At 38.4% G+C, this 14,387-nt stretch overlaps 1 protein-coding gene and 1 non-coding gene across 2 annotated transcripts in view; one reads left to right on the top strand and one right to left on the bottom strand.

The window, feature by feature from the left end:
- The window catches only part of Gsk3b (glycogen synthase kinase 3 beta), a 142,246-nt gene that overhangs the window by 10,323 nt on the left and 117,536 nt on the right, over window positions 1–14,387 (top strand). The gene's annotated exons all lie outside the window — the stretch shown is intronic.
- On the bottom strand, window positions 13,847–13,962 carry LOC122099935. The gene has a single exon (XR_006146047.1). It is a non-coding gene; the product is annotated as a U5 spliceosomal RNA (small nuclear RNA).

Genomic DNA, 14,387 nt, shown 5'->3' with positions numbered 1-14,387 from the left:
TCTGTTTCAAGGTTTATTTTATAATTTTCTACTTTGTATATGTGGAATTCCAGTTTGGAGTTTTACTTGCCTCTGTTTGTGGAATGCTTAGATGACATGGAATCATGGAATCATTTAAGCTTTTTTTTTTTTGGCCATTCCTGAGGCTTGAACTCAGGGCCTGGGCACTGTCCTTGAGCTTCTTTTCACTCCAGGCAAGTGCTCTACCACTTGAGCCGCAGCACCACTTCTGGCTTTTTCTGTTTTTGTGGTACTGAGGAATCAAACCCACGGCTTCATGCATGCTAGACAAGAACTCTACCACTAAGCCACATTCCCAGCCTTGTATAAGCTTTCTATGAGCTGTGAATAGCTATCTAGAAAACAAGTTTGCCAAATAACACTTCTGGCCTATGTAATGAAAAATTTAAAAATGCACATACCAGTTGTGCTGGGAAAAGAATTGTAGCAAAGTACTTTTCCTTCTTTTGTAGGTGTGAGGAATTCTTAGGGGATTAACTAAAACTGCAACTAAAAAAAATTGGGTGTTTTAGGTTCTCCCCTTAAAATTTTTTTTAATTGAGATTAGGTGATTACATAAATTTTACATATTTCACAGTATTGTGGAATAGTGATACTTAATTAAAGTCACAAACATATTTTTAACCTTCACAAGGCAAATTGTCATTATCATAGCCTATAAAGCTTGTGGATATTGGGTGTTTTAGTCCCCCCCCCCCTTTTTTTTTAATGTGCTGATATTGTGAGGTAAGCTCAGGGCCTTGCATTCTTACTTGGCTTTCTTGTTCATGATTGGTGCTCTACCATTTTAACTTTTTTTTCTGGTTAAAGATTGAAGTCTAGAAGACTTTTATGCCTGGTTTGACTTGGAACTTTATCTTTCAGGTTTCAGCCTCTCAGGTAGATAGGATTACAGTATGATAGCTACCAGCACTCAGCTAAATCTTTATTTTCTGAACATGAATTAGATGAGGTAAAATGCAATGTTGAAATAGTGAATATTTAGTAACATTTAAAATGCTTCCCATTGTAAGATGGGTACTGGTGGTTTACCTGTAATCCTAGTTGCTTGAAAAGGTCATTATGGTTTGAGGTTTGTTTAGGCCTATATATGAGATCCCTTTATTACCAATAACGGATGGTTACATATCCATGGCAAGTATCTGTCGTCTTAGTTATCTGGCCAGGAAGCTGAGATTGCAAGGACTGTGGTTCTAGGCTAGCCCAGGCAACAGTATCTTCCAGATTCCACTTCAGTTGAAGAAGTTGCGTCTATTATCCCAAATAGACAAGAAGCCTTAACAGGCAATTGCAGTTCAGATGTAGACCCCAGCCAAAAGTGAGACACTATCTCAAAATTACCATTGCAAAAACTAAAGGTGTTAGTTGTTTGTTCGAGCAAAGCCCTGAGTTCAAACCCTTGTTCTCAAAAAAAATCACCAAAACTTCAGATATTTAAAGCATCATCTCTAATGCCAAGAAGATATCTTGTGTATATTTCTAGAAATATTTATTTCACGATGAAGAAAAAGACATAAGAAAATTTATTTTTTCCTTTAACTTTCCATTATCAGATCTTTAGATGAGAAAACCTGTTCTGAAAGATCAGAGGTACAGAGTATGACACTATCAGTGAAGTGTGCCCTTCTTTTTAAAAAAAATTTATTCTAATTTTTTTCTTTAAGAGCATGTGGTTTTATTCTTCTGAACCAAACATACCTTAGTCTGTGTGTGTGTGTGTGTGTGTGTGTGTATACAAGTGCACGTGTGCGCGTGTCAGTCTTAGGGCTTGAACTGTGGGCCTGGGCCCTGTTCCTGAGCTTTTGTGCTGGTGCTCTACCACTTGAACCACAGCTCCATTTATAGCTTTTTTGGTGCTTAATTAGGGATAAGAGTCTCATGGACTTGCCTGCCCAACTGGCTTTGAACCTCCATCTTAAGGTCTCAGTGTCCTGATTATAAGTATGAGCCATGAGCACCTAGTTATTTTTTATTATTTTTAAAAATTACTGTTTCTATAAATTAATACATTCATGAGATTAAAAATTCAAATAGTATAGAAAGGCTTGAAATAGAAACCTTGCTATCTCTTCCTCAGCCTTCCTTTTCAGATATAACTTTTAATAGCTTTCTCTAGTAGTTCTTGTCATTTTTTAGTTTTAGTTTAGTTTTAAAATTAATGTTAGGTATTTCTGTCTCCTCATTATAATAGATATTATTTATTAGTATGTCTGCCTTTTGTTATTATGCTAATGTAATTATACCACTGTTTTTAGTTGAATAATTATTTAAATTATTCTTAGCATCTAGACTGAACAAAATTCATAGCAGAAATGAGTTGGTACAATGTTCATATTTCCTCTGAAAACCAGCTTTACTGAGATTTAATTCACATACCATAAAATCCATCATTTGAAGTGTAAATTTTATTGGGTTTTAGTATGCCCATTGAGTTGTGCAACCATCACCCTGATTTAATTTTAGGATTCTTTTAACATCTCAGAATCCTTTACCTATTAGTGGTCATTTAGGCAGCTGCTAATCTTTGTATTCTTATTCTGAATTTCAAATAAGTGGACTTATCTACCACATGCTCATGGGTCTTGAACTCAGAGCCTGTGCGTTTTCTTTTAGCTCTTTTACTCAAGGCTATGCTCTCACACTTTGAGTCATAGCACCACTTCCGGTTTTCTGGTGCTTATGTGGAGATAAGAGTCTTTCGGACTTGCCTGCCCAGGCTAGTTTTGAACTGAGATCCTCAGATCTCCACTTCCTGAGTAGCTAGGATTATAGGTGTGAGCTACCAGCGCCTGGCTTATATGGCCCTTTGTGACTTTTACATAGCATAATGTCTTCAAGATTGTTCCATGTGGCACATTATATTAGTGTTTCCTTCCTTTGGTTAAATAATATTTTACTGTATAGAAATACCACAATTTATGTATGCCTTTATTATAGTTTACAGATATTTAGATTGTTGCTGCTTTTTGGCTAGTATGAGTAATTCCTGTTGTGAATATTTGTGAACAAATTTTGTTGTAGACATGTATTTGCAGGTCAGATATGTACCTAGTAGTGCAATTGTTGGGTTATATATATGTATACATATATATATGTAAATTCTATATTTAACATTTTAAAGGAACTATGGAACATTTCCAAAATCATAATCATATCTTCCTTAATATTTTTTTCTTTTTTCTTTTTGTCAATGTGGGACTTGAACTCAGGGCCTGGCACTGCCCCTGAGCTCTTTTGCTCAATGCTAGTTGCTCTACCATTTTGTTTTTCTGGTTAATTGGAGATGAGAGATCTCAATCTCCTGCGTAGCTAGGATTACAGGGGTGAGCCATTATCCCCATTATCCCATTTAACAGACTTCTCTCAGGATTGTTACCTACCCTGCTCCCCGCCCCCCCTTGCCCCTCTCTTCTTCTGGAATGTCCTGTTTCTTAGAGCCCTCTTTTTTTCTTTTTTTTTGGTGGTCGTGGGGCTTGAACTCTGGGCCTGGGCGCTGTCCCCTCAGCTCTTCAGCTCAAGTCTAGCGCTCTACTACTTGAGCTACAGCGCCACTTCCAGTTTTCTGGTGGTTTATTGGAGATAAAAGTTTCACGGACTTTCCTGTAGGGGCTGGCTTTGAATCATGATCCTCAGGTCTCAGCCTCCTGAGTAGCTAGGATTATAGGCGTGAGCCACCTGCGCTCGGCTTAGAGCCCTCTTTCTGTTGCTGGTGTCTGACCTGGTTGTTTTCCTGGATCCATTAAAAGATGTCATCCTCTGATTTCATTTATTGCTCTTCAGGGTTGGCTGTCCTGTTTGCTAGATTCAATATCTTTGTTTCACTAAATATTTACTATCTCATATAATCTTCCAAAGTCAGCCAGCAGTGCCCAAATTACTAACCAACTGTTCAGTGAAAATAATCTGGAAAAGTTCCTTTTTTGTTCCCTCTTTCTACCTCCCTTCCCTTCTGGCCTCTTGGGTGTACTGGGTACTGGGATTATTAGCATCTTCCTTCCTCCCTCCTGCCCACTGGACTCATTTTGTTTTCTTAATTTTTTTGAGGGGGGCGGTTTGGTCGTGGGGCCTGAACTCTGGGCCTGGGTGCTGTCCCTCAGCTCTTCAGCTCAAAGCTAGTACTCTACTACTTGAGCCACAATGCCACTTCCAGCTTTTTTCTTTTTGCTTATGTGATGCTGAGGAATCGAACCCAGGGCCTCATGCATGCAAGGCAAGCACTCTACCACTGAGCCACCTTCCCAGCCTCATTTTGTTTTCTATATTTGCTCCAGATGGGTAGTTAGGAAGATGATACATTTTGGGGGGCAACTTTTTTGTATGGAGGGATAGAAAAACAGATGTCAGCAGGTTATCATTATAGTCAACTAATTTATTGCCAGTTCTGGGGCTTGAACTGAGGGCCTGAGCTGCTTTTGCTTAAGGCTAGCACTCTACCACTTGGGCTACAGTGCTTTTTCTGTTTATATAGTGCTGAGAAATCGAAACCAGGGCTTTGTGCATTCTAGGCAAGCACTCTACCGCTAAGCCACATTCCCAGCCCCTACAACTCTTAATATTAAGAAATTGTTTAGATTAGAGCTTTTTAGAATTAGACAAACCATATAGGCAAATTTCAAATTTCCTGTGGGTCATATAAAGGAAGACATGCATGAGATAAAATTTAATGTTTTACTTAAATCTAAAATTCAATATATAATGAATGCAAAATTTTTTATATTTATTTTTTGGTAATCTTCATAACCTAGTATTTCACACTTAACGTAAAAATTTAAGTAGCATTTCAAGTGTTCAGTAAACACAAGGTGCTAGTGGTACTGTATTTAGGTTCAGAATTTTGTTCAGGAACTACATTACTATTTTGAACCTAACAACACTCTTTAGTGATTTTCAAGTAATAGAATGTATGTCTGGTTTAAAACATTTTATTGATTTGTGTCATTTTGTGTGTTTGTGTTGTGGTGTGTGGTGTGTGTGTGTGTGTATGTTTGCAGTTTATTTTGAAGGTTTATCTCATTAAAGAAGATAAATTTGCCAGGCACTATTGGGTCATCCCTGTAATTCTAGCTACTCAGGAGGCTGAGATCTGAGGATTGGGGCTCAAAGCCAGCCTGAGCAGGGGCGTCCATGAGACTCCAATTAACCACCAAAATACCAGAAGTAGAGCTGTATGTAGATCAAGAGGTAGAGCACTGGCCTTGAGCACAAAAGCTTATAGGGACAGTGTACAAGCCTGTGTTCAAGCCCCAGGATCAATGTACACACACAAAGGGTGAATTTTATGTTCCCTGAAGGTGCTTACTATGGGGAGTAATGATTTCCACCCCCCTCCCCCTATGTTTTAGTACAGTTGTTACCTGACTATATTTGTTGTTGCTGCGATTGTCCTGGCCTCAAGAAATTTGAATGGGCCAAATGGTCTTTCTCTTGATGTTTCGTTTGAAGACCTACTCAGCTTTCAGAATCTTGCTGTCACCCCACTGACTTAGTCACTCATTCTTTACCCTGAGAGCTGAGATGCACTTGGATATAACTACCGTTGCACTCTCTTTGACCTTTATCTTCTGCCTTATATTCTAGCTAACTTACTTGCTAATTCCTTCTTTCATAGGAGCTCATAAGTTCTGACATGGCATAAATATTTTACTCACCTTCATATTTCCTGCAGTGTAAAAACATAGTGCTTTGTATATTAAGTCACTTAATACATATTTACGTTGAAGGTAGTTTGTCATGGTACTGTGGTGTATAGTAGTGTGATGGTAAGGAATTTCTAGGTCACCAAATGATTACTGATACCTAGACACATTTAAAGTTTTGATTTTTGAGAACTTAAGAAGTTAAACTTTATTTTTTTCTTAAATGTGAAGGAACAGTAGTAGGGAAGGGAAAGAGAAATACACACATTCATTCCTCTGTGTGCTTAGCAATGTGTGGCTTTGAATTCTTTGGATGTGTGAAAGAAAGAGTGAAATAATCCAGGTTCTGGGTTGTAATACCTTTGAAACATTGAATATATACAAGTCCTCTAGTATTTTTATTTTGAATGGATGAGGATAGAAAAGAGATTTATAAAAGGGAAGCTTGATATTAGTGTCTTTTCACCTAGTAGCCTATTCTGTAAATACTAGGAATAAATTAAAGATTTAAGTATAAACAATTTTTCTTCATGGATGTACTTAAGAATGTAATTGTATTGTGAGAGAGAAATGAAAACTGAATCTTTAACAATAGATTTTTTGATAAACTTGAATATAACAATAGATTTTTGATAAACTAGAATGCATTATCCTATCAGTTTTAGCGCTTTCCCAAGTGGTGAAAGTGTTAATAACAGAATAGATTTTATAGTTAAATATGACTATCCAATTTGGTTTGAGAAGGAATTGTTTCCCATTGATCAGCATAGTGCATATATACCTCCATGACATGCTTAGTTGGCTTAAGTTAAAATTCTTAGACATGGAGAGATTTGTTTTCTCTTTAAGTAAGGAAATACTTGGCTAAGCCTTTCTTGAAAGAGAAGTAAAGAACAAGGTATATAATTCTATTTATTATTAGTTTTTTTATTAAGGAGAGGTTCATTGTGACATTTTCACACATGGATAAATGTATCTCAATCAACTCCATCCCTTCTGTTGGCCTTCCTTACTCCCTTCCCTCCCTTCTTAAAAGTTTCAACAGGTTTCACAAACATGATGTATCTAATTCTTTTTAAGTTCACTTGAACATAAGGGATACATTTTACCTAGAGACTTCTAAAACTTTTAATATGCAATTTCTGCTTAGCTCTTCGAAAGTTAAGACCGGGTGGCGGCAGCTTAGGACTGTAATCCTAGCAACTCAGGAGGCTGAGATCTGAGGGTCATGGTTCAAAGCCATCAGGGACAGGAAAGTCCATGAGACTCATCTCCAATTAACCACCAGAAAACCAGAAGTGGCACTGTGGCTCAAGTGGTAGAGCACTCTCCTTGAGCTGAAGAGCTCAGGGACAGTGCCCAGGCCCAGTTCAAGCCCCACAACTGACCAAAAAAAAAAAAAGAAAAAGTTAAGGAATAGCTATGTATTTTGTTATACAGATAAAATATTTTAATACTGTATTTCTGCTTTACATGGCTGCATATGAACTTTTTAGAAAGAATAACAATTATTCTTAAGAAGCAAAATAGGCAGAAGTGGGCCCATTCCTGGGTCCTTAGAGAAAATCTTCAGTCTTTAGTGTTTCCTATGTAGTGTATGTCAGTATAAATTGCACACCATTTGTTCACTTTCAGTATTTAGCAGTAAAATACTTGAAATGCAGTTTTACATTTTTCTTGTCGAAGAAAAAAACAACACATCCATCTTTTTTGTTTTTATCACATATTTCCAAGAAAGCTTGTGTACACTGTGAGGTTTAGGGAAGATAAAAGGTACTACTTATGACTAAAGAGAGTGGAAGAGGAAACTAAAAAAAAAGTTTCAGCTTATGGTAGGTATTGATTTTCCCTGGTTATTATTTGGTGGTGGCTAGATCTTTTAGCACTAATACTGGGTTTAGCTACCGTTCCCCCTGGCCCCCCTTTTTTAAACTTTGTGCCAGTCATTTAACTTTGGCAGTGTTTGAGACTATATTTTTCTGTATTTAATGTATGGGGAAGCTGAGGTAAACATGTTTTAAATGACTTATTTAAGGTCTTACAGCTAGCAGAAAATATGTACAAATGTTAACTCATGCCCTCCAGACTTACTCATTATATTATTGCATTGAACTAAGCAATATAATACTTTCTTATTTGCTGCATCTACAAGACAAATATACTTTACAAATGAGAAAACTGAGTTTATAGCTGTATGTTGACTTATTAACTGCCATATGATCTTGATAATTTGGAAAGGAAATAGATGGTATTATGAAAATAGATGGTTTATTTGTCACTTTTTGATTAGTTTTAGTTTTAGATTTTTTGTTTTTTTGTCGGTAGTGGGGCTTGAACTCTGGGCCTGGTGCTGTCCCTCAGCTCTTCAGTTCAAGGCTAGCACTCTACCACTTGAGCCACAGTGCCACTTCCAACTTTTTCTGCATATGTGGTGCTGAGGAATCGAACTCAGGGCCTCATGCATGCAAGGCAAGCACTCTACCACTGAGCCATATTCCCAGCCCCATACATATCCTGACCCCTCCCCCCCCCCCCCCACATGCACACTTTTAAGCTAGTATGTATTTGTATATTCTTGTTCATGAGTATGTATGTCTTTGAGGTCTGGCTTCCACATAGGAGTGAAAACATGATATCTTGTCTTTTGAACTTTGGCTCATCTCAATATGATATCAACTAATGTCACCTTTTTTTGTAATTGATATGATTTCATTTTTTATGGTTGTGTAATATTCCATAGTATGTATGTATCTATATACTTATATAATACATATAGTACATACATAATTATTTATGTATCACATTTCTTTATCCATTCATCTTTTGGACACTTATACATTAAACCTAGGTATACAAATGCCTTTCTGATGTATTGATTTACTTTCTTTCTGATATCTGATATATACCCAATAGTGGTATGGCAAGGTCATAAGGGAGGCCTATTTTTAATATTTTGGGGACCCTCCATACTGATTTCCATAGTGGTTGTATTAGTTTACATTCCTACAAATAGTGTTTGAGAAGGTTCCATTTTTCCCTGCCTTTTTACCAGCAAGTATTTTTATTTTCTTGATGGATGCTATTTTGAGTAGGGTGAGGTTTTTTTTTTTGGTCGAATGTGGGGCTTGAACTCTGGGCTTGGGCGCTGTCCCTGCTTTCTTCAGCTCAAGGTGAGAACTACTGCTTGAGCCATAGCGCCGCTTCTGGTTTTCTAGTAGTTTATTGGAGATAAGAGTCTCAAAGCTTTTCCTGCCCTGGCTGGCTTTTGAACCACAATCCTCAGATCTCAGCCTCCTGAGTAGCTAGGATTACATGTGTGAGCCAGCTGGGTGAGATTTTTTTTTTTTTTTTGGTTGGTCATGAGGTTTGAACTCTGGGCCTGCGCCCTGTCCCTGAGCTCTTCAGCTCAAGGCTAGTGCTCTACCACTTGAGCCACTTTTGGCTTTTTCTGCTTATGTGTTGCTGAGGAATGAACCCAGGGCGTTATGCATGCAAGGCAAGTACTCTACCACTGAGCTACCTTCCCAACCCTGTGAGATGGGTTTAGTTTGCATTTCCTTTATAACTAAGGATGTTGAAAGTTTCTTATGTATTTATTAATCATTTACATTTCTTCTTCTTTTGTTTGCTTGTTTTTGTCAGTCGTGGGGCCTGAACTCTGGGCCTGGACACTGTCCCTCAGCTCTTCAGCTCAAGGTTAGCACTCTACCACTTGAGCTGCAGCACCACTTACTGCTTTTTCTGCTTATGTGGTGCTGCCTCTGCATGCAAGGCAAGCACTCTACCACTGAGCAACCTTCCCAGCCCTACATTTCTTCTTGGGAGAACTTTTGTTCAGTTCACTTGCCTATTCATTAATTGAATTATTTATCCTTTGTTCTTTAATATTTTAAGTTCTATATATACTCTGGGTATTAATCTTTGTTGAATTGCTAGCAAAAGTGTTCTTTCATTCAGTTGGTTGTTTCTTAATTCTGGTGTTTGTTTTTTTAACCTATACAGAAACTCTTAAATTTGATCTAGTCCCATTTTGTTAATTCTTGTTCTTGTTTCCTGGACAATCATTTGTTGGGGCTATCCTTTTCTCCAGTGTTTTGTCAGTGTTTTTAATTCATCTCTTTTATCTTTAATTTTTATCATCAACCTTTGATGCCCTGTTTAACTTCTAATTCTATTACCTAGACTTCTGATTGGATTTTTTATTTAGCAACTGAACCTTTTATGTGCAAGATACCATTTTTTCAAGATTTCCAGCTTTATTGAGTTCCCCTTTAATAGCTTGCATCTTCCTCTTCTTTTCACTCAGCTGTTTGTATTCTTTTGTTTGTTTTATCTTGTTTGTATCCTTGAATTCACTCTGGTGTTTAAACATCATTTTCTTCTTATTGTACTTTTTTCACTCTCTCTTTATTGTGGCATTAGTTGTTTTGTTTTTTTTCCCAATCCTGAGGCTCAAACTCAGGGCTTGGGCACTGTCCCTGAGCTTCTTTTGCTCAAGGTTAGCACTCATCACTTGAGCCACAGTGCCACTTCTGGCTTCATGCATGCAAGTATATACCACTAAGCCCCATTCCCAGCCCTATGGCCTATGGCATTAGATTTTTCTTTGTTTGTTTGTTTTGTTTTTTGTTTTTTGTTAGTTGTGGGCTTGAACTCTGGGCCTGGGCACTGTCCCCGAGCTCTTCAGCTCAAAGTGAGTACTCTACCACTTGAGCCACAGCACCACTTCTGTTTTTCTGGTGGTTTATTAGAGATAAGTCTCATGGACTTTCCTGCCTGGGATGGCTTTGAATTGTAATCTTCAAATCTCAGCCTCCTGAGTAGTTAGGGTTACAGGCATGAGCCACCAAAGCCTGGCTTTAAAGGCAGTTTGTTTCTTTGTATATTCATGAGTTTTGTGATATCTTACTGGGATTTATGCATCAAGGTCCAAGATTTGTGGCGATTTTGATCTCCTGTGTCCTTTTGTTGGTAATTTCTTTCAGCTTCTTTAAGATGGAATCATGGCTGAGTAATGGTGTAATTTCGGTAGGGTGGGGTTCAGGTGACAAATAATTGATTTCATTGTTCTAGACATTGTATAGAACTGTTCTCTATTCAGCGTGAGTGCTTATGAGTGAAGCTCTTGCATGTAGTACACTGCAGCCTTGTGTTTGTGACAGTCTCTAATGAAGAACAATCACTGCAATTGCCTCTCCTTTTTTTTGGGTCAGTCATGGGGCTTGAACTCTGGGCCTGGTTGCTGAAATCAGCTCTTCAGCTCAAGGCTAGCGCTCTACCACTTGAGCCACAGTGTCACTTCTGGTTTTCTGGAGGTTTATTGGAGATAAGTGTATCATGGACTTTCCTGCCTGGGCTGGCTTTGGACCGCAATCCTCAGATCTTAGCCTCCTGAGTAGTTAGGATTACAGGGATGAGCCACTGGCGCCCCTCGTTTTATAATTAGGGCAGTAACAGAAAGGAGAAAGAGGGGATAGTTCTATTAAGATAGGTAAGATAGGTTGAGAAGGCATGAGAGCTAAGCTTTATAGGAGAGGTTAATGAGAAGTAGAAAGTAGAAAAAAAGTAATGCATTTGATTGATAAGGGAGAGGGAGAGACAAAGTAAGAGGGGTTGAGCATGTCTGGGCGCACGCACTCACGCACACCAGACAACACCACTGGCCAAGGAAAAGAGAAAGAAAAAGAAGCAACTCTCAAAGCTGCTAGCACAATATAAAAACAAACAAAAATTCCTCAAACTGATATTTCAATCATCTAGTTACTAGGTATGGGTATAGGTAATAAGAAAGAATTAGGGATAGGGGAATAGGATTAGAAGAAAATATGGTAAGGAAAGCATTCCACTTGTCAATAGAAGGAGGGTATAAATGAGAGTGAGCATGATACTATGGGAAGGGTATGATAATTATGATTTGAAAGGGAATAGTAAAAGGCAAATAGTGTAATTCAGGTCTGGTGATTCTGGAGAAAAGAGAAGTGAAATAGAAATTAAATGGGAACAGATAAGAGGACGACACAAAAATGTAAATGTTAAAAGGTAAATATCCTTTATAAGAGTACAGTTAAAAAGAAGCAAACATACAACAAAATAAAATACTAAATCAAAACAAGAACTAAGACACACAGACTACACAGATTTTTATTTATTTATTTTGTTTATTTTTTTGTTAGTTATGGGGCTTGAACTCTGGGCCTGGGCACTGTCCCTGAGCTCTTCAGCTCAAGGTGAGCACTCTACCACTTGAGCCATAGTGCCACTTCAGTTTTCTGGTGGTTAATTGGACATAAGAGCCTCAAAGACTTATCTGCCTGGGCTGACTTTGAACCATGATCCTCAGATCTCAGCCTCCTGAGTAGCTAGGATTACAGGTGTGAGCCACCAGCACCTGTCAACACACAAGACTTTTATATAGCAAAATAGGAAGTTTTGATCAGTAGCACGTGCATACATATATACATATGAGTGTGATGAGTGTATATATTTTTTCTTTTTCTTTTCTTTCTTTTTTGTATAAGAGGCTGCTTTAGTTTTGGGTGTTAGGGCTTTGCTTCTCTCAGAAGACCTTACTTAGAGTCGGACCCTAAAGATTTTAAACTAGTGGCTGATGCCGCTATTAATTGACATAGCCAGGAGTCCTAAGGGTGTTTTGCTGCCAGACATCTGGAGCAGCTGCCTCTATCTAATGGTGGGCTGTGCTAGGCTTTTTTGAGCTGCTGCACAAACTATGGAGTAGCTTACCAGCGAGTTCCAGGTGTGTGCTGTGCCTCTTTGGTGCTGCAGCTCTTTCCAAGCTCTTTGCACAGCTGCCACCCAGGTGCCTCTGCTATCTGGGTCAGGTCAGCTCTGTCTCTTGTACCGTCACTGGGTTTCTCTAGCCTCTGGTTTTTAATCTCTGATAGACATTTCTACCCTCACCTCACACACCTCTTATAACTGATTTATACCCACGTTCTATGGCAAAGAGTCCTGTGAGTCAAGATAATTAATTGCTCCTTGTTTCTGGGCAGACAATCTTTCTAAAGATGGTGACTCTGTTGTTCTCTGAGGTATAGGGAAGATGTGAAGTTTCTTAGTTTCCCCAGTCCATCCTCTCACAGTGGATTTAGTCACCGCCTCCCAGACCCCTGTGCTGGAGATGAGGCTTGCACAGTTGAATTTGACAATCCTTTGGCCTGATCAACCCCAGATTTCTTTCCCCCAGCTGATAAAGCTGGAAACCTGCTTTTAACTCCTTGTTGGGAGTCTAGGTTCTGTGCCTTGTCCATTCTTTCCATTTTTTCTTCAGATCTGATGACTTTTGTGTCATTGGATTCTTTCCAGTTACAGAGTGAAAATTTTTCCTCTTTCCTTGCCTCTCTGTCTCTATAGTTACTTTTTAGATAGAGCCTTGTGGTTTTTGCTAGGGATGGGACTCAAACTATCATCTTCCTATGTATGACCTGAATAGCTGTGACTACACCAGGCCTGGCTTAATAATTGAGATGAGATTTTTCTGGCTGGCCTTGAACTGCAAACTCCAGATGTCTTCTTTTCTTGTAGATGGAATTACAGGGATAAATCACTGTGTCTGGCTAGTTTAGCAGTCTTATTTATTGTTCAGTGTTATGGAGTCTTGAACTCCACTCATTGTTCTTGCTAGTGCTCCACTACTTAAGCCCTGCTCCCAGACTTTTTAAAATTTTTGCTTCAGTTAATTTTTAATTCTAGCTGGCCTGGGACTGTAGTCTTTCTACTGGTGCCTTTGAACTGTGATTACAGGCATTTGGTACCATGTTCTGCTTGCTTTTTTGAGATAGAGTCTAGATAAATTTCTTTTTCTTTTTCCTTCCTTCTCCCTTTCTCACATAGTGTGAAAAAGTCACACTGTGTTACCTGTGCTAGCCTCAAACTTGTGATCCTCCTGTCTCAACCTCCTGACTGCTTGAAATATAGCTTTGTACCACTCTGCTTGGTTGTTTTCTGTTTATTTTTGTTTGTTTGTTTTGCCTGTCCTGGAACTTGAACTCAAGGCCTGGGCACTGCCCCTAAGCTTCTTTTGTTCAAGGCTAGCACTCTACTACTTGAGTCACATTCCTAGCCCTATTTGTTATTGTTGTTTTAAAACTTTAGGGGCTATCACTTAAGCTTTATGTTGAATAATGGGTGAAGATTATTGAATAGAAGTAGGGCTTTTTTTTTTTTAAGGTGGCCTTGACAAGGCAAGGCCTCAAAAAATTGGAATATGACTCAGTGTTGTTCCTCTCCACAGAAATCTTTAGTAAAAGGCAAAAGATTTATACGATCTGAAGAAAAACCAGAGTATACAGTAGGACTTTAAAAAATGACTTTGAGATACTTTTCCTTGTTTGTCGTTTATATGTATAGATTGTATATATTTGTGTGTACTTTCTAAATTTGCTGTAATTCCTGTGTTCGCTTCGGCAGCACATATACTAAATTTGCTGTAATTCTTGCTATAAAATCTGTAAGGTGATGTGAGCTGTTAAGTTCTTCTTTATATTCCCCTAAAGACTCAAACCTAGTTTTGGGGGAAAAAAATCAAGGAATTTTTTATTGTTTTAATCTAGTATGGCTTGATACTAAAAGTAAATCAGATAATGTGAAGCTGCCTATTAACCATTAGAATGAAACGTATTTTTTTTCCCTCCTGTGCCAGTTCTGTGGCCTATATTCAGAGCCTGGGCGCTATCCCTCAGCTCTTTTGCTCAAGGCTAGCACTCTACCACT

This window comes from Dipodomys spectabilis, unplaced genomic scaffold (assembly GCF_019054845.1).
Source record: "Dipodomys spectabilis isolate Male_0828 unplaced genomic scaffold, ASM1905484v1 ptg000017l, whole genome shotgun sequence".
NCBI lineage: Eukaryota > Metazoa > Chordata > Mammalia > Rodentia > Heteromyidae > Dipodomys > Dipodomys spectabilis.
The sequence above is the reverse complement of the archived record's forward strand: the minus strand, read 5'-3'. Positions and strand labels throughout refer to the sequence as shown.